At 43.6% G+C, this 24,331-nt stretch overlaps 1 long non-coding RNA gene and 1 pseudogene across 1 annotated transcript; both read left to right on the top strand.

Annotated features, from left to right (window-relative positions):
- The first annotated feature begins 677 nt into the window (after window positions 1–677).
- LOC136379535 (tubulin alpha-1B chain pseudogene) lies at window positions 678–5,332 on the top strand (annotated as a pseudogene).
- Window positions 5,333–22,295: 16,963 nt separating this feature from the next.
- On the top strand, window positions 22,296–23,655 carry LOC136379969 (uncharacterized). The gene is made up of 3 exons (XR_010746831.1): window positions 22,296–23,268; window positions 23,368–23,451; window positions 23,495–23,655. It is a non-coding gene; the product is annotated as an uncharacterized lncRNA (long non-coding RNA).
- Window positions 23,656–24,331: the final 676 nt, after the last annotated feature.

The raw sequence follows: 24,331 nt of genomic DNA, 5'->3' as shown, positions 1-24,331 counted from the left end.
AGTCCTGGTTGACCCCCCCAAATTGTACCTGATTCTTCTCCCTGTCAAGTTCTCTTTCTGTGTAAGAGGGACCGATGAGTTGTGGGGGTGCTGTTCCTGAATACCAAAAAATATACAGAGAGAGAGAGAGAAATACAGGGAGAGTGCAAATAAAATGGATCTTGTAGTGAAAACTATTTAAAAGAATTGCTTATATGTTTTTAAAAATTTGGAAGGATACGCCATAACAGTTTTTGAAAGGTTATCTGCAGGGAGAGGGGGAGTGGAGGAAAGGAATAGAAGTTAGGCTTGTTTGCAGACTTGTTTTAGCAACTATGTAAATATTTTATATAATTGTAAAACAAAATTAAGATTTAAAAACAATCTCTTGAAAGTTGAAAGCAAAATAAAACAAATGACCCTAACTGTGAATCAAGTTAGTGGCAAAACACACAGCGGGGGGCTGTTTCTAGTGAGTTTGAAACAGTAACTGGACTGCTTATCCCCACTGGGATATACCCTAAAGACAAAAGACATTGCTTAAAAAATTTTAAACTGTTTATGGCAATCATATTTTTGGAGTAGTGTTGGTATTGTTTCTGAGACTGCTGACTGTGTACTGTGGGGTGAAGAAAATGAACCAATGATGTGATATTCTAGGATCATTCCCAGTGTCATTGAGAACCAGGATTCTTAGCATGGGCAAAAGAAAATACAGAGGTAAGATAAAAGTATAAACCCTAAATTCAAATTGGAAGTATCATAAATTCAGGACGAATGTATCTTAGAAAAAAGTATTTTCTAGTTCTGTGTATTTCAAAGGCCTAAACATGCTGGTTCCCAGATTGTGATCTTAAAGTACTATTTCTCACTAACAGGAACTGGGAGTCTTTGGAGAAATGGTTGATACTACATCCAGGAAGCTTGTACCACCAAGGAGAAAGAGAGTTAGTTATCAAAGTCACTGAGGTCCGGCCAATGGGCTTAGAAACCAACTTTCAGAGTCTCCCACTGATCAAAGATGGGGTAATTTGTGAAGATAAATATGTTTAAGTCAATACCATTTCATAATAATACTAAAAATTAACTGGTTTCTGTTGTAAGATCCAAGTGAGAATTCCATTATTTTGAGGAATATTCTGTTTGTCCTTTATAAACTACACAACTAGGTAACTAAATAACAGATAAGAGGGTTTTTTTTGTTGTTGTTTGTATTTTTCTGAAGTGAGAAGTGGGGAAGCAGAGAGACAGACTCCCACATGCGCCGGACCAGGATCCAAACAGCATGCCCACCAGGGGGGCGATGCTCTGCCCATCTGGGGTATTGTTCCGTTGCAACCTGAGCCATTCTAGCACCTGAGGCAGAGGTCATGGAGTTGTCCTCAGCACCCAGGCCAACTTTGCTCCAATGGAGCCTTGGCTGCAGGAGGGGAAGAGAGAGATAGAGAGAAAGGAGTGGGGGAAGGATGAAGAAGCAGATGGACGATTCTCCTGTGTGTCCTGGCCAGGAAAAAAACCTGGGACTTTCACACACCAGGCCGACGCTCTACCACTGAGCCAGCCAGCCCAGGCCATAAGAGGGTTTCTTTTTCTTTTTTTTTTTTATAAATAAATTTTTATTTTAATGGGATGACATCAATAAATCAGGGTACATACATTCAAAGAAAACATGTCCAGGTTATCTTGTCATTCAATTCTGTTGCATACTCATCACCCGAAGGGAGAGTGTCCTCCGTCACCTTCTATCTAGTTTTCTTTGTGCCCCTCCCCCTGCCCCTCCCCCTCCTTCCCTCCCCCTGCACCCCGTAACCACCACACTCTTGTCCATGTCTCTTAGTCTTGTTTTTATGTCCCATCAATGTATGGAATCCTGCAGTTCTTGTTTTTTTCTGATTTACTTATTTCACTCAGTATAATGTTATCAAGATCCCACCATTTTGTTGTAAGTGATCCAATGTCATCATTTCTTATGGCTGAATAGTATACCATGGTGTATATGTGCTCCATCTTCTTTATCTAGTCTTTTTTTTTTTTTTTTTACAGTGATTAAAGCCTTTAAGCAAACTCTTGGCCAATACAGCAAGAATCCATAAAAGAGTAGTGTCCTTAACATGTTCACCAAGTCCAAGTTGGCCCCAACACCATGCCAAATCCCTGAAAAATGCAACCCAACCACAGTTCAGTCTGTTAGGAGCTGTCACAGGGAGCAGGAGTCCAGGAAAAGTCCACATCCAGGAAAAGTCCACATGGCACTGGAATTGTTGTCACCATTCTATACTTTGCAGCTCATGTCCAAGTCCCAATGACCGCTGCTTCTAGCTGGTAATGATTCAGGTAGACTGGAAAAGCCATCTGCAGCATGCGTGGATATGGAGCTTCTGTTCTCCTCTGCCTGGAGAGATGAGACCAGGTTGCTTTTCCCTGGAGCTCTGCGACTGTGGCTTGGTAAAAAGAACCTTGGGATACACTAAGCTGGGTGGCAAAGACAGATTGATAATAGAAGTTGGCAAAAGGGGGAAAGAGAGCTCTAAATTAGGAGTAGGTCCCAGCCTGAAATATGAGTGGGGCATTGAGGTAGGAGGAATAAAGGAAACACTATATATTAAACAAGAGGGTTTCTTTATAAAAGTATTCCAGCTAATAAATGAGAAACATCTGATGAACATATACAGATTTCTTTTTCTTTTCTTTTTTTTTAAGTGAGGAGGAGAAATAGAGAAACAGACTCCTACATGTGCCCCAACCCGGATCCACCTGGCAACCCTGTCTGGGGCCAATGCTCGAATCAACCAAGCTATCTTTAGCACCCAGGGCCAATCCTCAAACCAATTGAGCCACTGGCTATGAGAGGGGGAGAGAGAGAAAAGGGAGAGAGGGAGGGGAAGAGAAGCAGATAGTTATCCTGACTTGGGATTGAACCCGGGACTTCTACACACCAGGCTGATGCTCTATCCACTAAGTCAACCAGAACATATACAGATTTTCAATATCAATATTTGAAAGTCCTAATGAATGAATGGCTTTAGTTATTGATTTTCAATAACTCCTAACATCACCAAAGAGGCAACTAGAACTAGACATAGTATGTGTGCTTCTTAATACCACCGATGAAGTTGTGCAAAAAAATTTTTAAGCTGAACATGACCAGGCCTCTACATCCAATCACCAATTTATAGGGGGAAAAAACAGAGGATAAAAAAACATGTTAAATGGCACCATGGGAATGCAGTCAGCAGCTTACAGACTGTAGTAAACTCTTGAGGAAAAAGGAACCATTTTTGCCTGACCAGGCAGTGGTGCAGTGGATAGAGCATTGGCCTGAGATTCCGAGGACCCAGGTTCGAAACCAAGAGGTTGCCAGCTTGAGCGGAGCCTTACCAGCTTGAGCACGAGGTCTCTGGCTTGAGAGTGGGATCATGGACACGACCCCATGGTAGCTGACTTTAGCCCAAAGCTTTGCTGGCTTGAAGTCCATTGTCACTGCTTTGAGCCCAAGGTCACTGGCTTGAGTAAGGGGTCACTGGCTCAGCTGTAGCCTCCCGGTCAAGGTAAATATGAGAAAGCAATCAATGAACAACTAAGGTGACTCAATGAAGTATTGATGCTTCTCACCTCTTTCCCTTCCTGTCTGTCTGTACCTATCTGTCCCTCTCTCTGTCTCATTGTCTCTCACACTCGCTAAAAAAATAAATAAATAAAAAGAAAAGGAAAATGAAACATTTTCTTAAATACATTTCAAAGGAAAAAGAGAGGTGGAGAAGGAACCTAGATTAAAAGAGAATTAAAAGACATGCCAACAAATCACAATGTAGAGATCTTTTTTTAAATCATGATTCAAGCAAATTGTAAAGCATAATCGCACACACAAATATAACATTTGAGACGACTGCAAACTGAACACCAATTCAATATTTGATGGTATTAAGAAATTACTGAGCAGTGTGCGTTACTTACTTTGATTCTTAGCTTGTTAGGGACAGTAACCCAGAGCCGGCGCCTACTCCTGTTGCCTGTGCCTGCTAACCCGTAGCCATGAGTGAGTGCATCTATCTCCATTCACATTGGGCAGGCTGGTGTCCAAATTGGCAATGCCTGCTGGGAGCTCTACTGCCTGGAACATAGCATCCAGCCTGATGGCCAGTGCCAAGTGAGAAGACCATTGGGGGAGATGATTCCTTCAACATCTTCTTCAGTGAGACAGGCAGTGTTTGTAGAGATAGAACCTACAGTCGTCGATGAAGTTTGTACTGGTACCTACCTCCACCTCTTCCACCCTGAGCAGCTCATCACAGGCAAGGAAGAGGATGCCAATAACTATGCCTGTGGACACTACACCACTGGCAAGGAGATCAGTGACCCAGACTGGACTGAATTCAGAAACTGGCTGACTGGTGCACAGGTCCTCAGGACTTTTTGGTTTTCCACAGCTTTGATGGGGGAACTGGTTCTGGGTTCACCTCCCTGCTGAGGGAATGTCTCTCTGTCGATTATGGCAAGAAGTCCAAGCTGGAGTTATCTTCTTACCCAGCCCCCAAGGTTTCCACAGCTGTGCTTGAGCCCTACAACCCATCCTCACCACTCACACCACCCTGAGCACTCTGACGGTGCCTTCATTATTGACAACGAGGCCATGTATGACATTTGTTGTAGAAACCCAGATATTGCGCAGCCAACCTACACGAACCCTAACCGCTTTGTTAGCCAGGCTGTGTCCTCCATCACTGCTTCCTTCAGGTTTGCTGGAGCCCTGAACATTGATCTGACTGAATTCCAGACCAACCTGTGCCCTATCCTCACATCCACTTCCCTCTGGCCACATATGCCCGTCGTGTCTGCTGAGAAAGCCTACCATGAACAGCTTTCTGTAGCAGAGATCACCAATGCGTGCTTTGAGCCAGCCAACCAGATGTTGAAATGTGACCCTCGCCATAGTAAATACCTGGCTTGCTGCCTGCTGTACCGAGGTGATGTGGTTCCCAAAGATGTCAATGCAGCCATTGTCACCATCAAGACCAAGCACAGCGTCCAGTTTGTGGACTGGTGCCCCACTGGCTTCAAAGCTGGTATTAATTACCAGCCTCCCACTGTGGTCCCTGGTGGAGACCTGGCCAAAGTGCAGCGAGCTGCATGCATGCTGAGTGACACCACAGCTGTTGCTGAGGCCGGGGCTCGCCTGGACCACAAGTTTGACCTGATGTACGCCAAGCGTGCCTTTGCCCACTGGTATGTGGGTGAGGGCATGGAGGAAGAGCTTACTGAGGCCTGTGAGGACATGGCTGCCCTTGAGAAGGCTTATGAGGAGGTTAGTGTGAATTCTGTTGGAGAGGATGAGGAAAAAGGAGAGGAATACTAATTGCCATTCCTTTCAGCCCTGTAACATGCCATTCCCAGAACTTCAGGTTCACCAGCTGTCAGGCGTTAGAGCTTTCTGACTAGATTGTCTTCACTTTCACCTGTGATCACGTCTGTCTTTTTCATGACCTGTGGTGGCACAGTGAATAAAGTGTCAACCTGGAATGCTGAGGTTGCCAGTTTGAAATCCTGGGTTTGCCTGGTAAAGCACATATAAGAAGCAACTACTACGAGTTGATGCTTCCTGCTCCTCTTCCACTTCTCTAAAAAAAAAAAAAAAAAAAAAGGCCCTGGCTTAGTATGTGAATGTCCCAGGTTCGATTGCCAGTCAGGGCACACAGAAGAAGCAACCATCTGCTTCTCCACCCTTCCCCCTTCTCTTCTTTCTCTCTCTCTCACTCTTTCTCTCTTCTCCCCTCCTGCAGCCATGGCTTGAGCAAGTTGGCCTCAGGCACTGAGAATGGCTCCATGGCCTTGCCTCAGGCACTGAAGTGGCAATCGTTCCAAGCAACAGAGCAGTGGCCCCAGACAGGGAGAACATCGCCCCCTAGTGGGCTTGCCTGATGGGTCCCTGTTGGGGTACATGTGGGAGTCTCTCTGTCTCCCTGCCTCTCACTGAATTAAAAAAAAAAAAAAAAGGAATCACTAAAAACAAAAGATATTGTTGATCATTTTTCTAGCTATTGTGCTTTTTACCTTTAAAAGTAGCATTTCTTAAGCCCTGGCTGGTTGGCTCAGTGGTAGAGCATCGGCCTGGTGTGCAGGAGTTCCGGGTTCGATTCCTGGCCAGGGCACACAGGAGAAGCGCCCATCTGCTTCTCCACCCCTCCCCCTCTCCTTCCTCTCTGTCTCTCTCTTCCCCTCCCGCAGCCGAGGCTCCATCAGAGCAAAGTTGGCCCCAGGCACTGGGGGTGGCTCTATGGCCTCTGCCTCAGGTGCTAGAATGGCTCTGGTTGCAACAGAGCGACGCCTCAGATGTGCAGAGCATCGCCCCCTGGTGGGCATGCCAGGTGGATCCCGGTCAGGTGCATGTGGGAGTCTGTCTGCCTCCCCGTTTCCAACTTCAGAAAAATAAAAAAAATAAAAAAATAAAAATAAATAAAATAAACAAAAGTAGCATTTCTTTTTCATTTAAAAAACAAGTTCTCAAAATCTGGTAATACTTACTACTTATAAATATAAAATATTTGGGATTTTCTTTAAAATAAATGGGAAGGAAAAAAGTAGCTGGAGAAATAGATGACATAAGCATGGCTATGAGTTGATTATTATTAAAGATGGTAATGAACACTTATGAGTTCACCATACTATTGTGTCATCATTTTATATAGGTTTAAATTTTCTCATAATAAAAAGTTAAACAGAAGAAAAAAGAAATTATCAACATTGTGAGATTCTACAGAGAGGTCAGATAAGATTTAATCTAAGAAGATTCCATTTATTTTGGCAATTAAAGTGTAAATGGTGGCTTTTTCAGAACAGTTTCAATGGAATAATGAGGACAGAAAACAATTTGTGGAAAGTTAAAAAATGAATAATTTAAAATACCTTATGCCTTCGATTTAGGAGAGAGTTTTTTACTCCCTCTCCCTTTCTACATGTGCAGTTATGGAAAATTCCAAACCAAGAATAAAGTGAAGAAAGAATAATGAACCTCCGTGTACCTATTACCCAGCTACGGTAATTGTCAGCATTTTGTCCACATTGTTTCATCTGCACCCCTCCACCATTTTTTTTTTTTTTTTTTGTAATTTTCTGAAGCTGGAAACGGGGAGAGACAGTCAGACAGACTCCCGCATGCGCACGCCCGGGATCCAGCCGGCACGCCCACGGGGGGGGGGGGGGGGGACGCTCTGCCCACCAGGGGGGATGCTCTGCCCCTCCGGGGTGTCGCTCTGCCACGACCAGAGCCACTCTAGCGCCTGGGGCCGAGGCCAAGGAGCCATCCCCAGCGCCCGAGCCATCTTTGCTCCAATGGAGCCTCAGCTGCGAAAGGGGAAGAGAGAGACAGAGAGGAAGGAGAGGGGGAGGGGTGGAGAAGCAGATGGGTGCTTCTCCTGTGTGCCCTGGCCGGGAATCGAACCCAGGACTTCTGCACGCCAGGCCGGTGCTCTACCACTGAGCCAACCGGCCAGGGCCCCCTCCACTATTTTTTTATGAACCAGTTTAGAAGAAATACCAGATATTTAATTTCACTTGTAAATAATGCAGCATCATTTCTAATTGATAAAGACCTTTCTCAAATTAATGTAAAACCACTAGCACACTTAACAAAAATAATTCTTAAAAGGATATCTTAACAAGCTATAAAAAACACAAATCACAAAGAAAAAGTTTATATCTTTATTAACATTTAAGAGTTTAAAATCCAGTTTGACAGAGATTGTCACAAAGGGGAAAATAGACTAAAAAAAGAAAAATGAATATAATAGACAAAGATTAATGAGCCCCAACAAATCAAAAAGAAAAAAGCAAACAATCCATTAGGAAACCAATCAAGGAATAAGAGATAACTTAGAGAGGAGGAAATCTAAGCATTCAACAAACATGAAAAAATGCTCACTTGGTTATTAGAAAGAAGAAAATTAAGGCCACAATGAGATACCATTTTATATTTTTATATAAACAAAATTTAATTTGATAAAGCCATATGTTGGTAAAAATATAGACAAATGGAAATTTTCAGGTACTGCTAGTGGGAGTACCTGAACAGTTGTTGAAGAGAAATTTATAAATATCTATCAAAGCTGATAGATATGGCCCAGCAATTCTCCTACTAGATGTAGAACCCATACAAATCTTGCCTATTTGCATAAGAACAAGTACAGGAATGTTTATTGTAGCATGGTTTGCACTAGATATAAATGGGAACTATCTAAATTACAACAGTAAGAGGATAGATGTATAAATTTTGCTTTATTCATATGATGGAATTCTAAATAGAAGTTAAAAAATATATATGTCAACCTCAAAAAACATGTTGAGTAAAGAACATAAAATGTAGGAAAAAATATAAAGTACAGTGTGTACATGTAAAATAATTGTATACATTGTTTATGAAAACATATACACATAAAATAATAGTGTGTAAATATGTGTGGGAATGATGGATGCCAATTTCAGGGTACCAGTTACCTCATGAAAAAAGAAGTTAAGATAAAGAGCTTCAACTCTATCTATAATATATATATCTAAGTTTAAAACCTAAAAATCTGAAAGATTGAGAGCTAACTGGGCACATGGATGTTTATTATCTTTTTACTCTATACTTTTCTATATGCTTAAAATATCGCTAAAAGGAAAAAAGGGGGAGTAAGGAAATGAGAAAGTAGATGCAGTGAAGATTTCGGCGCTGAGGTAAAGAGAGAGAATAGTAGCTAGAAAAGGAAGAAGGGCCAAACTTCTAATGGAACCACAAGTTTTGAAATGCTGGCAGGTTAAAGGCCAAGCCATGACTTTTCATTTTTTGTTATCCCCCTCCAGTTTTACAAATAATACTTGGCAAATAAGAAAGCACTCGATGACTTTTGCTGAATGGATGAATGGAGTTAACAGCCGGAATTGCTTCCAAAGAAACAGTTGGCATCAATGAGATATATATTTGAACATTCCTTTTTAACAAGGTGGCTCAGAATTTCCTGAATAGATTCCTCTGGGAACAGTTGTTTCCCTGTCTAAAAAAGCCATATCCTCTGACTAAATGGGGATTTTTGCCACACTTGCTAGCACTGATTACAATTCAGCATTCTTTCTTGATTAAAACCCTAACACAATTAGTTTTTTTCTCTCTTAGTTTTATTGAGATATAATTTGCAATTATATCAGCCCTTGTAAGGGTATAATTCAACGACTTTGAATAAGTTTATGGAGTTGCACAACTATCATCATAGTCCAGTTTTAAAATATTTGTATCACAATCAAAAAATAATCTCTCCTGACCTGTGGTGGCGCAGTGGGATAAAGCGTCGACCTGAAACACTGAGGTCGCTGGTTCGAAACCCTGGGCTTGCCTGGTCAAGTCACATATGGGAGTTGATGCTTCCTGCTCCTCCCCCCTTCTCTCTCTCTCTCTCTCTCTCTCTCTCCCCTATCTAAAAATTGAATGAATAAAGTCTTTAAAAATTTTTAAAAAGAAACTAAAAATAAAAATCTCATGTCCATTTGTAGTTCATCTCTCCTGCCACCCCCATCCCTAGCTACTGCTGGTTTTCCATCTGTTTCAATAAAGTTACCTCTTTGGGGCATTTCATATAGATGGAATCATATGATATATAGTGTTTATATCTGGCTTCTTTCACTAGCATTTTTTAGGTTTATCCATGTTTAAGCATGTATTCTAATTGAAATTACATTCCTTTTTATTGCCAAATAGTATTTGATCATATCAATATGCCATATTTTTTAAATCTATTCATCAAATGATGAACATTTAGGTTGTTTTCAGTTTGGTCTATATGAAGAATGCTGCTTTGAACATTTGCATACATGTTCATTGTATAGATATATGTTTTCATTTCTTTTGGGTAGATTCTTAGGAGTTGAGTGGCTGGGCTGTATGGCAATTTTCTTTTTTTTTTTGTATTTTTCTGAAGCTGGAAACGGGGAGAGACAGTCAGACAGACTCCCGCATACACCCGACCGGGATCCACCCGGCACGCCCACCAGGGGGCGACGCTCTGCCCACCAGGGGGCGATGCTCTGCCCCTCCGGGGCGTCACTGTGCCGCGACCAGAGCCACTCTAGCGCCTGGGGCAGAGGCCAAGGAGCCATCCCCAGTGCCCGGGCCATCTTTGCTCCAATGGAGCCTTGGCTGCGGGAGGGGAAGAGAGAGACAGAGAGGAAGGAGGGGGTGGGGGTGGAGAAGCAAATGGGCGCTTCTCCTATGTGCCCTGGCCGGGAATCGAACCCGGGTCCCCCGCATGCCAGGCCGACGCTCTACCGCTGAGCTAACCGGCCAGGGCCGCAATTTTCTTTTTTTAAAGAAACTGTTTAGCCTGACGAGGCTGTGGCGCAGTGGACAGAGAATTGGGCTGGGAAGCAGAAAACCCAGGTTCGAAACCCCAAGGTCACCAGCTTGAGCACAGGCTCATCTGGTTTGAGCAAAGCTCACCAGCTTGAGCCCAAGGTCACTAGCTTGAGCAAGGGGTCACTCGATCTACTGTAGCCCCCCGGTCAAGGCACATATGAGAAAGCAATCAATGAACAAGTAAGGAGACAAAGGAGCCACAACAAAAATGCTTCTCATCTCTCTACCTTCCTATCTGTCCCTATCTGTCCCTCTTTCTGTCTCTTTCTCTGACTGTCACAACAAAAGAAACTGTTCAACTGTTTTCCAAAGTGGCTATATCATTTTACATCTCTACTAGCAAAGTATGAGTGTCCCAGTTTTCTCACTTCCTCACCACCACCTGTTACTATCTGTCGTTTTCTGTTTGTTTGTTTGTTTGTTTTTACAGAGACAGAGAGAGAGAGTCAGAGAGAGGGATAGATAGGGACAGAAAGATATGAGAAGCATCAATCATTAGTTTTTCGTTGAGACACCTTAGTTGTTCATTGATTGCTTTCTCATATGTGCCTTGACCGTGGGCCTTCAGCAGACGGAGTAACCTCTTGCTCAAGCCAGCGACCTTGGGTCCAAGCTGGTGAGTTTTGCTCAAACCAGATGAGCCCACGCTCAAGCTGGCAACCTCGGGGTCTCGAACCTGGGTCCTCCGCATCCCAGTCCGACGCTCTATCCACTGTGCCACCACCCAGTCAGGCTGTCACCACCCAGTCATGCTGTTACTGTCTGTCTTTATAATTATAGCCATTCTAGTGAATGTGAAGTGGTATCTCATTGTTGTTTTAATATGCATTTCCCTAATAACTAATAGTATTGAGCATATTTTCTTGTGTTTATTAGACATTTGCCTGTCTTTTTTTTTTTTTTTTGTATTTTTCTGAAGCTGGAAACGGGGAGGCAGTCAGACAGACTCCCGCATGCGTCTGACCGGGATCCACCTGGCACGCCCACCAGGGGGCGATGCTCTGCCCATCCAGGGGTCGCTCTGTTGCTGCCAGAGCCAGTCTAGCACCTGAGGCAGAGGCCATAGAGCCATCCTCAGAGCCCGGGCCAACTTTGCTCCAATGGAGTCTTGGCTGAGGGAGGAGAAGAGAGAGACAGAGAGGAAGGAGAGGGGGAGGGGTGGAGAAGCAGATGGGCGCTTCTCCTGTGTGGCCTGGCCGGGAATCGAACCCGGGACTTCCGCACGCCAGGCCGATGCTCTACCACTGAGCCAACCAGCCAGGGCCCATTTGCCTGTCTTTTTGGTGAAGTGTTTATTTAATTCTGTTGCCCATTTTCCAAATTGAATGCATCATTTTATCATTGAAATATAAGAGCTCTTTATATAGTCTGGATACAAGTCATTTATCACAGGGGTCCCCAAACTACAGCCCGCGGGCCACATGCGGCCCCCTGAGGCCATTTATCCGACCCTCGCAGCACTTCTGGAAGGGGCACCTCTTTCATTGATGGTCAGTGAGAGGAGCATAGTTCCCATTGAAATACTGGTCAGTTTGTTGATTTAAATTTACTTGTTCTTTATTTTAAATATTGTATTTGTTCCTGTTTTGTTTTTTACTTTAAAATAAGATATGTGCAGTGTGCATAGGGATTTGTTCATAGTTTTTTTGTTTGTTTGTTTGTTTTTTATTTCTTTATTTTTTTACAGAGAGAGAGAGTCAAAGAGAGGGATAGACAGGGACAGACAGACAGGAACGGAGAGATGAGAAGCATCAATCATTAGTTTTTCATTGCATGTTGTGACACCTTAATTGTCCATTGATTGCTTTCTCATACGTGCCTTGACCGTGGGCCTTCAGTAGACCGAGTAACCCCTTGCTTGAGCCAGCGACCTTGGGCTCAAGCTGGTGAGCTTTTTGCTCAAACCAGATGAGCCCTCGCTCAAGCTGGTGACCTCGGGGTCTCGAACCTGGGTTTTCCGCATCCCAGTCTGATGCTCTATCCACTGCGCCACCGCCCGGTCAGGCGGTTCATAGTTTTTTTATAGTCCGGCTCTCCAACGGCCTGAGGGACAGTGAACTGGCCCCCTGTGTAAAAAGTTTGGGGACCCCTGATTTATCAGATATGTGATTTGCAAATATTTTCTCCCAGTCCAGGGCTTGTTTTTTCATTTTCTTAATGGTATTTTTTGATACTACAGAAGTCACCTTAAATTACTAGAGTTATTTAAAATTTAAATTGAAGCCTGACTGGTGGTGATGCAATGGATAAAGTGTTGACCCAGAATGCTGGGGTTGCTGGGTTGAAGACGTGAGGCCTCCCTAGCTCTGAGCATGGGCTGATCAGCTCATCCGCAAGGGGTCCTGGCTTGAGCAGGAAAATCATCCACATGATCCCAAAGCTCATCAGCTGGAGCCTAAAGATCACTGGTGTGAAGTCCGTCGTTAGTTTGAACAAGGAGACACTGGCTCGGCCCTGGTCAAGGCACATATAAAAGCAATGCACAGGGCCCTGGCCGGTTGGCTCAGCGGTAGAGCATCGGCCTGGCGTGCGGAGGACCCGGGTTCGATTCCCAGCCAGGGCATAGGAGAAGCGCCCATCTGCTTCTCCACCCCACCCCCCCCCCCCGCTTCCTCTCTGTCTCTCTCTTCCCCTCCCGCAGCCAAGGCTCCATTGGAGCAAAGATGGCCCGGGCGCTGGGGATGGCTCCTTGGCCTCTGCCCCAGGCGCTAGAGTGGCTCTGGTCGCAGCAGAGCGACGCCCCGGAGGGGCAGAGCATCGCCCCCTGGTGAGCAGAGCATCGCCCCTGGTGGGCGTGCTGGGTGGATCCCGGTCGGGCGCATGCGGGAGTCTGTCTGACTGTCTCTCCCCGTTTCCAGCTTCAGAAAAATACCAAAAAATAAATAAATAAATAAATAAATAAATAAATAAAAGCAATGCACAATTAAAGTGAAGGCCACTATATATGATTTGATGTTTCTCACCCTATCTCTCCCTTCTTGTCTCTTTCTCACTCTCAAAACAAATAAATACATAAATAGGATTTACTTTGTATTCAAAGAGTTAAATAAAACAAAATTTAAATTGAAGCAAAACTTTACAGTATAAGATAAAAATTATATTTTAGTGTTCTATTTTCATACAGCTAGAAATCAGTATAAATAGCTTCTATTTACAGTAGTAATACAAGTTTTATTGACTTTAGTTGGAATCAAAGATTTATTTTAAAAGAACAATAAAACTCTAATGGGATAAATAAAGGCAAGCAAGATAAATATTGCTTGAGAAGGATTAATACAGTAAAGATGACACATTTTCAAAGTGAGTATGTAGATTCAGTTCAATAAAGACATTTTTAGTACCTGTTTTGTATTATCATTATAATTGATGCTGAAACAAATTATGAATAAGACATAAAATATCTTAAGAAAGTGCCCTGGCTGGTGGCTTAGTGGATAAAGCATTGGCTCAGTGTATGGATGTCCCAGGTTCAACTCCGCGTCAGGGCACACAGGAGAAGCGATCATTTGTTTCTCCCCCACTCCTACTCCCCCGTCTCTCCCTCTTCCCCTCTCGCAGCCAGTGGCTCGATTGGTTCCAGTGTGGGTCTGGGTGCTGAGGATGGCTTGGTTAGTCTGAGCACATCAACTGCAGGTACTAAGTATAGCTCTGTATTTGAGCATCGGCCCCAGATAGGGTTGCTGGATGGATCCTGGTTGGCGTGCAAGCAGGAATCTGCCTCACTATCTCCCCTCCTCTCATCAAAAAAAAAAAGAAATTTATGAGTATTAAGACACTGGAGTTAAGAATTAGCTTGGGCCTGACCAGGCAGTGGTGCAGTGGATAGAGCATCGGACTGGGATGTGGAGGACCCAGGTTCAACACCCCAAGATGGCCAGCTTGAGCACAGGCTCATCTGGTTTAAGCAAAGCTCACCAGCTTGAGCCCAAGGTCGCTGGCTCAAGCAAGGGGTCACTCTTGTCTTCTGTAGCCCCTGGTCAAGGCACATATGAGAAATCAATCAATGAACAACTAAGGAACCACAACAAAAATTGATTATTTCTCATCTCTCTCCCTTCCTGTCTGTCCTTATCTGTCCCTCTCTCTGACTCTGTCTCTGCTACAAAAAAAAAAAAAGAATTAGCTTGGATTTCTACCTCATGTTATACACTGTAATAAGCCTCAGATAAATCTTCAATTTATTCATTCTGTTTTGGTTGTATTATTGCATTAAAAAATCACCCAAAACTTGGTGGAGTAAAACAAAATTAATTCTACTTTTAGCTTTTCACCATTGAGTATAATATTTGCTTTGTGTTTTTTATATGTGGCTTTTATTATGTTGGGGTAACTCCCTGCTAGTTCTAGTGCATTGAGTGATTTTGTCATAAAAGGGCGTTGAATCATGTCAAGTGCTTTATCTGCATTAGTTGAGATGATCGTGTGGGTTTTTTCCTGCATTCTGTTAATGAAGTGTATTACATTGATTGATTTCACATGTTGAACCATCCTTGCATTTCAAGAATAAATTCCACATGGATATGGGACATAATCTTGTTATATGGTGCTGGATTAAGTGTGCTAGGATTTTGTTGAGTATTTTTGCATCAGTGCTTATAAGGGATACTGGTCTGTAGTTTTCTTTTCTTGTACGGTCTTTGGCTTTGGCAGCAGGATAATGCTGGCCTCAAAATGAGTTTGGAGGTGTTTCCTCCTCTTAATTTTTTGAAAAAGTCTAAGAAGGGTTGGTATTATAAGATCAATTTTGCCTTTAGAAGAGTAGAGAATATTATGTTGCACTGCTTTGAATATTTAAAACTGAATGAAAGAAAAAAAAAACCCTACCTACCTTTAGGTAATCAACTGTGCCCTGTCCTTTCTTAGTCTTTTCTGTTCCACTGTAAATGGGCCAGGCCTATGTCAGGATAACAGCTTCACTTCCATGGCATCATGACCGAAAGGATTCTCTTTCTTGGTCCTCTCTAGAAACAAATTCATGTCATTTCTTCACCTTGTTTTGAACAAAAAGTTAACTTCTACATTAACCACCCACTTTGCCTCAGACTGGACATCAAGGGGCTTTGGTTATTTCCAAAGTTCAAATCTAGTCAAAAAATGAAAAATAGACTATTTGAGAAAACATTAAGAGAAAATTCAGAATAAATGTTCCAGAAATTATCAGAATTGTGGTTTATTTCTAAATGTCTCTAGGTCATGTGAGATATCCTTATAGAGTTATAATAAAACCCAATTCCAGGTTAGCTGCAACAAGAGTCTTAGCCAATATACTGTAGACTTTCCAAGAGCTGATAGTGACCATGGAGTGGTTCAGTGCACCTATGACCCCATGGAAATATTTAGAATAGCTTGACTATGGCTCTCCTTTTCTATTAACTTTTTTTTTAAATAATGGCTTTTTTGAGACATATTTTATTAATACATGCTATACAATTCGCCTTTTAAAAGTGTACAAATCAGTTTTTTAGTATATTCACAAAGTTGTGAAAACATAACAACAACCAATTTTACAGTATCTTCTTCAACCAGGAAGAAACCCCATACCTTTTTTTTTTTTTTTTTTTTTTTTGTATTTTTCTGAAGCTGGAAACGGGGAGACAGACAGCCTCCTGCATGCGCCCCACGGGGATCCACCCGGCACGCCCACCAGGGGGCGACGCTCTGCCCACCAGGGGGCGATGCTCTGCCTCTCTGGGGCGTTGCTCTGTCGCGACCAGAGCCGCTCCAGCGCCTGGGGCAGAGGCCAAGGAGCCATCCCCAGTGCCCGGGCCATCCTTGCTCCAATGGAGCCTCGCTGCAGGAGGGGAAGAGAGAGACAGAGAGGAAGGAGAGGGGGAGGGGTGGAGAAGCAGATGGGTGCTTCTCCTGTGTGCCCTGGCCGGGAATCGAACCTGGGACTCCTGCACGCCAGGCCGACGCTCTACCACGGAGCCAACCCGCCAGGGCCAACCCCATACCTTTTATCTATAACCCTTCCATTTTCCTATCTACAGGCAACCACTAATCCACTTTCTGTCTATAGATTTGTCTATCTTGGATATTTGGAACCATGTAATATATGGTATTTTTTGTCTGACATTTTTTACTTAGGATAATGTATCTACTGCATTCTTTTTTGTTGATGAATAATGTTCCATCATATGGATATACCACATTTTATTTATAGAATTATCAGTTGATGGACTTTAGGTAGTTTTGCATTTTTTGGCTACTATGAATAATGCTGCTATGAATTTTCATACAAAAAAATATCTTCTTTTTAAATTTTAGTGAGAGGAAGGGAGGCAGAGAGACAGACTTCTGCATATGGCCGGACCAGGATCCCCCCAGTAAACCCACTAGGGGGCAATACTCTGCCCCTCTGGGGCCATTGCTTCATTGCTCAGCAAAGGAGTCACTCTTTTAGCGCCTGAGGCAGAGGCCACAGAGCCATCCTCAGCACCCGAGGCCAACTCGAGGCATGGTTGTGGAAGGGCTATTGAGAGAGAAAAAGAGAGAGAGAGAGAAGAAGGAGGGGTGGAGAAGCAGATGGTTGCTTCTCCTGTGTACCCTGAGTGGAATCAAACCTGGGACATCCCCACACTGGGGCCGACACTCTACCACTAAGCCAATTGGACATGGCTCATGTAAAAAGTTTCATAAAGACATATATTTTGAATTGTTTTGAATATATACCTAAGATTGAAATTCCTGAGTGTTAAATTGTTCTTGTCCTCCAGTCCTGGCTGCCTCTGTTCTTACTCCATATTCCTGACGCTGGTAACAGATCTTCTCTTATCCAACTTCTGTAGCCTCTTTTAGAGTTTCCTTTTCCCCACAATGGATCGAGTTCTTCAGTTACTTTAGTTCCCCATTTCTCTCCTTCCTACCTCCACAGCCCTCAGTAACTCCATTCACTGGTCTATCTACTTGCATGTCTTGCCTTCCCTCAGTTATCTTACTTCATACTTTGGAGTATGACAATCCTAAATTTGAATCTTAGCACAACCATTTAATAGCTGTGTGGTAATCCTACCATTTCTTGAGAGCTTACTATCTCCCAGGCATTAGACCAAGTGCTTTACATACATTATCTCATTTAATGCAAACACTTAAGTGTTTTATCTGTTACTATTATGCATATTTTTCAGATAAGACTCAAAGTTTAAATGATATGCCTGAAGTTAAGCAGCCTTTGCCTCTGTTAGAGCCTGTTCTCTATTGTAGAGCTGGAATATTGCCCCCTCTTCCCATCAAAACTTGCTGGTCCTTTGGCTAATGAATATTTATGAAAAATGCTCAACCATACTAATAATAAAAATGCAGGCCCTAGCCGGTTGGCTTAGCAGTAGAGCGTCGGCCCAGTGTGTGGAAGTCCTGGGTTCAATTCACGGCTAGGGCACACAGGAGAAGAACCCATCTGCTTCTCCACCCCTCCCCCTCTCCTTCCTCTCTGTCTCTGTCTTCCCCTCCTGCAGCCAAGGCTCCATTGGAGCAAAGTTGGCCCGGGCGCTGAGGACAGCTCCATGGCCCCTGCCTCAGGCACTAGAATGGCTCAGGTTGCAACAAAGCAACACCCCAGATGGGCAGAGCATCGCCCCCTGGTGGGTATACCAGGTGGATTCCGGTTGGGCACATGTGGGAGTCTGTCTGAGTGCCTCCCCACTTCTAACTTCGAAAATTACCCCCAAAAAAGCAAATTAAAATATAAAAGAGATACCGTTTGTCCTCTAACAAATTGGCCAAGATTTTAAAAGTCTTCAGTGAAGATGAAGGGAAGCAGACACTGGTAGACATATACATTGATACAATCTTTTTTGGTCAGTTGAGTTATATGTATTAAAAGCCTTAACATTGTACTTATCTTTTAATTCTGGAATACAAGTAAAAAATTTTAATCTAAGTAAATGTATGTGGACAAAAAAATTAGCAATATGTATACTCAATGTGTCTTTGAGTTTATATAACGTGTTGATTTCATATATTTTTTTCTTTTTTTAATGTTTATTCCATTGATCTCAAAGAGAGAGGAAGGGAGAGAGAGAGAGAGCTAGACAGACAGACACACAGGAACAATAATCCGTTCCTGCATGTGCCCCAACGAGGGACTCGCCTTGAGGTGCTGAACGCGCAGTGCAGTGTACAGATGATGTGTGATGGAACGCTACGCTGAAAACCTATGTAATGTTATTGACCAATTTCACTCCAATAAAGTCAACTAAAAAAAGAATAACTATTTTCTTGTTTTGCTCTCTAAATTACAATTTTTTCTTTAATAAATAGATACAATTTTAGAAAGAGATATATAGCTATGGAGATAAATTTATCTTCTTTACAGCTGAAACAAGGGTTTCTTTGTAGGGGAAGTTCTAGGTCTGTCAAGGATCATAGAAACAGTTTTCCTGAAACACTAGGCCAAGTGGACAAGTTTGAGCTTCTTGGGAAGTTGAAGAAGCCAAACATGGCCAGGCGTTAACGTGGAACCATGGATGGGAGAATGCTGAGAAAAGCTGTTGTAGCTACCGCATCTGTGGGTCTGCAGCTAAACACCCAGTGGGGCCGCTGCTGGTTATCAGGGCAGCATTTGGGAAGGTGAGTTGTTCATGAGCAGAGAAGAATGAGGACAAACAGGGACCTGCCAGGACCTCTGCATACACCCTTCACCATCTCTAATCTGTGTCTCATCAGTGTTAAGTGGCTGATGATTCACCTCCACTTTTCAAATATTCTGCAATTTCCTCTTTGGCTCAATTCTAACTGGGAACCATACAGGAAAGAGATGCCAAGAATCATAGTTTCTACTTTAACCACACTGACAATAGCATAATCTAACACAGATTCTTAGTCTGAAGATAGAAAAGAACTCCTATACCTTGGCCAGGTGGTTCAGTGGATATAGTACTGTCCTAGTGCCCCAAGGTCATGAGTTCAATCCCCGGTCAGGGCACATATGAGAAGCAACCAATGAATGAACAAGTAAATTGAACAACTAAGTTGAACAAGTTGATGCGTCTCGCTTTTCTTTTTTTTTCTTTCTCTCTTTCTCAAATCAATGGGAAAAAAGAAAACTCCTGCAAGTCAATAAAAAAAAGCATTATATACTACAGTTTAAAACTGAATGAAACATGCCCTGGCTAGATAGTTTCATTGGAGGCTTGGCCTGAAGCACAGAGGTTGCTGGTTCAATCACAGCTCAGGCACACACAGGAACAGCTCAATGTTTCTGTTTCTCTCTCTCTCTTTCTTTCCCTTCCTCTCTGGCTAAAATCAATAAATAATTTTTAATTAATTAATGAAAAACTGAAACAGGCACTTTCAAAGAAGGTATCCAAACAGCCAATAAGCATCAGGAAAATACATATTAAAACACATGGTCTACCACCATCCACCCATCATAATACCCAATGAGGGTGAAAGTATGTAGAAACTGAGACTCTTATGCATTGCGAGTGGGAATGTACATTGGTTCATCTACTTTGGAAAAGTGTTTCCCGGAAATCTTCTAAAACTAAATATATGTATATTTATCTCTTATAACTATATATTTCTCTCTTATAACCTAGTAATTCTACTCCTACTTATATAACCAAGTGAAGTAAGTGCAAGTGTCCACTGTTAGATTCAGGGAGTACTGACATGCTGGGGCTGCCAAGAGTGTACAAGGTCCCTGTGACACTGAGAACAAAGAGTTCAGCAACATCCTGCATTGAGTCAGAGACCCTTATCAGAAGTTTATGTTTGAAATTCTCCACTGAGTAATACCCCCCCTGTAACTGCGCACGACCTCCCTAGCCAATGACTAACAGCCACATTAGCTTCTGTATGATGCTTGCTCATCCTAGATAGCCACCCTATAAAAAGGAGCCATTTTAGAAGCTCGTTGCTGCAGTGCTCTAGTCTCTTCAGAGACGTGGGTTGCCTGCAGTCCCTACACAGGTTTGGGGGCTGCAGTGTTCCCTTGCGTGGGTTGCCTGCAGTCCCTGTGCAGGTTTGCAATAAAACTTATAAAATTCACTTTGTGTCTGCTGTGGCCTCTCTCGGTGGGATGTAACAGATGGAGGCCCCCAGCGAGATTGGCCGTGTAAGACCCCTCCTCACGGAGTGGGCTGCAGCAGACATTGGTAGCTGGCCAGCCTCCGGCAGTTGCCATTTGGAAACTGAATTTGGCTGATTTGAAACCTTTGGAGTCTTGAGACTGTTTAGTAAATAAGCTTCCTCTTTGAATATTTGGAAACAGAGCTCTGGTTAGAAAAGGGTGTAGTGGAGCAGGCGGGATGCCACCTGATTTCTCCCCACCTGGTTAGTCAGGGAACGCAGGACGCTGCCTTTTCCTTTTGGTTTTTGTTTAGAAGTTTTGTTTGTTTTGTGTGCATATTTGGTTTGTTTGTCTGCTACTAGAATGGCCAACTTAAGAGCAGACTGGCCAAACCAAGGATTGCTAGACCCATAGAAAACATAGAGAGTCTAGCGTACTATCACCAGCACCCACCTGCAGGCAGGTGGCACAGTCAGTATGCAGCCCAGTATAGCAGCAGAGGTAGAGAAAGAAAAGGCAGCCAGGCTGCAGCTGGCTGCAGGAGAAGCGGCAGGCTCCCCTCACAGTTTCAGGCACTTGCCCCTCCCCCTTGGGCACCGGCTCAAGGGCTGAGCCACTGCTTAGTGAGGCAAAAGATAACAGTGCAATAAGCTAGAGGTTATCATCACCTTGCTACAGCCCCTGCCCTCCTCTGCTTTGGCTCCGGGGAATCCCCACCTCCTATCTGGAGCCAGCCCCGAGGAGAAGATTTAGGGGAAAAGATTTAGGGAATACGGCCCCTTCTAAACCCACTGCTTTAGCCATAATAGAATTGTATAGTCTGTCAAGTACTAAGACTTCCTTTTTGTACCAAGGATCTGTTGTTGTATTCCCAATTTTGCTCTCTTAGTCAAGCCCTTCAGTGAGATCTTCTGAGCATGGTTTTTAAGGTCTATAATGACCAAGGAAGTAAAAGAAAAGGCAAATAAGGCCCAAAAGAAGTCAGAAAATACCAACTTTTGGCTCCAGCGCCCTAAGGGGCTTCATAGCTTTCATCAAGGCCCTGCTCCAGAGTGGAAAGAAAGGTCATTGAACTGAAGCCTGCCAGGCTTCCCGGTCCCACCGGTTGACACACCTGTGCTGTGGAAAGAGGGACATGAGAAGGTAAGCTGCCCCCTTGCTCCATGGAGGGAGGGTTCAGTCTCCTCTAGCCTTGCTCCAGCTACCTGTGACCTGACCTTGCCCAGCGTGCTGGGAATTGCCACTGAAGGCCTAAGGACATCGTTCAGGAGCCTAAGGTATTTCTTCCAAGTAGCAGATAAGCTAATCTCATTTCTTGTAAACACAAGGGCCATCTACTATGCCTTGCTTGAATATTTAAGTTTTATTTATCCCTCAAAGATCTCTACTGTGGGTATTGACAGTCTGGTTTTATTGCTTTATGTTTAGTATCTCCTTTATTTCTCTTATCTCAATGCCCCATGCCTATTATAGGCTGGGACCTGCTACTAATTCCAGCTAGAAGCAGAAGTCACTAGGACTTAAACTCTAACTGCAAAGTGTAGAAATGTAACACCCTTTCCCTAAGTACTTGCAGGTTTTATAGGTTACTCAGCAAACTGTTCAAAGACTGTCCAAGAGGCACTTCTAGCAGTACACCACCCAAGGACTGACTCCCACGTAGACGGGTCCAGACACCATGATCCTGACAACTCCCACTACTGCCAAGGTAGAAGGCATACCTGCCTGGGTCCACCGCAGCCGGCTGAAGCTTGCAGTCCCAGCAGAGACACCTTTGTGGACAGCGAAGACTGACCCCGCCAACCTTTGTAAGCTGACCCTGAGAAGGACAGCATGCCCTGCTTCAGCCACAAACCAGAAGTTAACTGGTCCATGCATGGAGACCTTGGGGAGGGAGGGAAACTAAGGTAAAAGAAAATTGCCAAGTAAGTCATCTTAAGGTTTGATGCATGTACTGCTATGAGTCATACAGAAAGGGGGTGTAGGTCCCTTGGCTGAGAGAGAAGCTACAAGGTAAATGAAAGTTATGTATGTGCTCATAGCTACCACTATAGAATAATCTGTGAATATTGGTCATGTGTCCAATAGGCTACTTAGGAAAAGGACACCTCCAAAAAGCAATCTTTAAAAGAGGATTACTTAGTACTAACTTAGTCTTTGCTGAAGGTTAAGGTTTTGAGGAAATAAATTAGAAAGGAATTGTATGGTTTTGATAATAGAAGGTATAAGGTGTAGAGGTACTTTTGAGAAGGAAAGGAAAAAGTAAGTTGTTATGAAGGTCAGTTATTTCTGGATAAGAAAGTGCATCAAAGTTGAAGGTTTGTGTAAGTTGCAGAAGGTTTGTGTAAGTTGCAGAAGGTTTGTGTAAGTTGCAGAAGGTTTGTGCAAGTTGTAAGAAGTTAGTACAGAGAAGAAAAATGCAAGGCAGAAAGAAAGTATTCCGTAAAGCTTGTAGTACTAAGGGCACACTATCAGCGTGCCAGCACATACTAGGGAGGACCCCTGACCTAATTAGCTTATAGCTACAGCTAAAGTAGAAAATTCTCATGAGCCCCAGCCTTATACCATTCTCCCCACTGATGAAGAATCAAGGATTTGATTTATGTCCAAAAGAGATGGGGGAATGTTAGATTCAGGGAGTACTGACATGCTGGGGCTGCCAAGAGTGTACAAGGTCCCTGTGACACTGAGAACAAAGAGTTCAGCAACATCCTGCATTGAGTCAGAGACCCTTATCAGAAGTTTATGTTTGAAATTCTCCACTGAGTAATACCCCCCCTGTAACTGCGCACGACCTCCCTAGCCAATGACTAACAGCCACATTAGCTTCTGTATGATGCTTGCTCATCCTAGATAGCCACCCTATAAAAAGGAGCCATTTTAGAAGCTCGTTGCTGCAGTGCTCTAGTCTCTTCAGAGACGTGGGTTGCCTGCAGTCCCTGCGCAGGTTTGGGGGCTGCAGTGCTCCAGTCTCTTCGGAGGCGTGGGTTGGCTGCAGTCCCTGTGCAGGTTTGGGGGGGCTGCAGTCCCTGTGCAGGTTTGGGGGGGGCTGCAGTCCCTGCGCAGTTTGTTAGCTGCGCAGGTTTGGGGGACTGCAGTCCCTGCGCAGTTTGTTGGCTGCGCAGGTTTGGGGGGCTGCAGTGCTCCAGTCTCTTCGGAGGCGTGGGTTGCCTGCAGTCCCTGCGCAGGTTTGGGGGGCTGCAGTGTTCCCTTGCATGGGTTGCCTGCAATCCCTGCGCAGGTCTGCAATAAAACGTATAAAATTTACTTTGGGTCTGCTGTGGTCTATCTCGCTGCGATGTAACATCCACCAAAAGATATTTTTATGAATGTTCATAGGAGCCTCATTTATGATAGCTTCAAACTGGTAAGCCACATATCCATCAAAAGGAGAATGAATAGCCTGACTAGGCGGTGACACAGTGGATAGAGTGTTGGACTGGGACACAGAGGACCCAGGCTCGAAACCCCAAGGTCATCAGTTTAAGTGCAGGCTCATCTGACTTGAGCGCGGGGTTGCTGGTTTGAGCATGGGATTATAAACAGGACCCCATGGTCGCTGGCTTGAGCAAGTTGCTGGTTTGAAGCCCAAGGTCTTGGCTTGAGCAAGGGGTCACTCACTCTGCTTAGTCTCTCAGTCAAGGCACATATGAGAAAGCAATCAATGAACAACTAAGGAGACAAAGGAGACACAACGAAGAAATTGATCCTGAGGATCTCCCTTCCTCTCTGTCTGTGTCTGTCTGCCCTTCTCTCTGTCTCTGTCTCTGTCAAAAAAAAATTTTTTTTAAAGGGGAATGAATAGTGGTATGTACATAAAATGTAATACTATGCAGCAATGAAAAACAATGAACTCCTGTACATGCAAAACATAGCTGAATCTCACTAATAAATTGTACAAAAGAAGACAGTTTCAGAGTACAAAACAAGAAAATTATGGTTATAAGATCAGAATAGTGGTA

Source organism: Saccopteryx leptura, chromosome 8 (assembly GCF_036850995.1).
Source record: "Saccopteryx leptura isolate mSacLep1 chromosome 8, mSacLep1_pri_phased_curated, whole genome shotgun sequence".
Classification (NCBI taxonomy): domain Eukaryota; kingdom Metazoa; phylum Chordata; class Mammalia; order Chiroptera; family Emballonuridae; genus Saccopteryx; species Saccopteryx leptura.
This window is presented reverse-complemented; position numbering and strand designations above follow the sequence as displayed.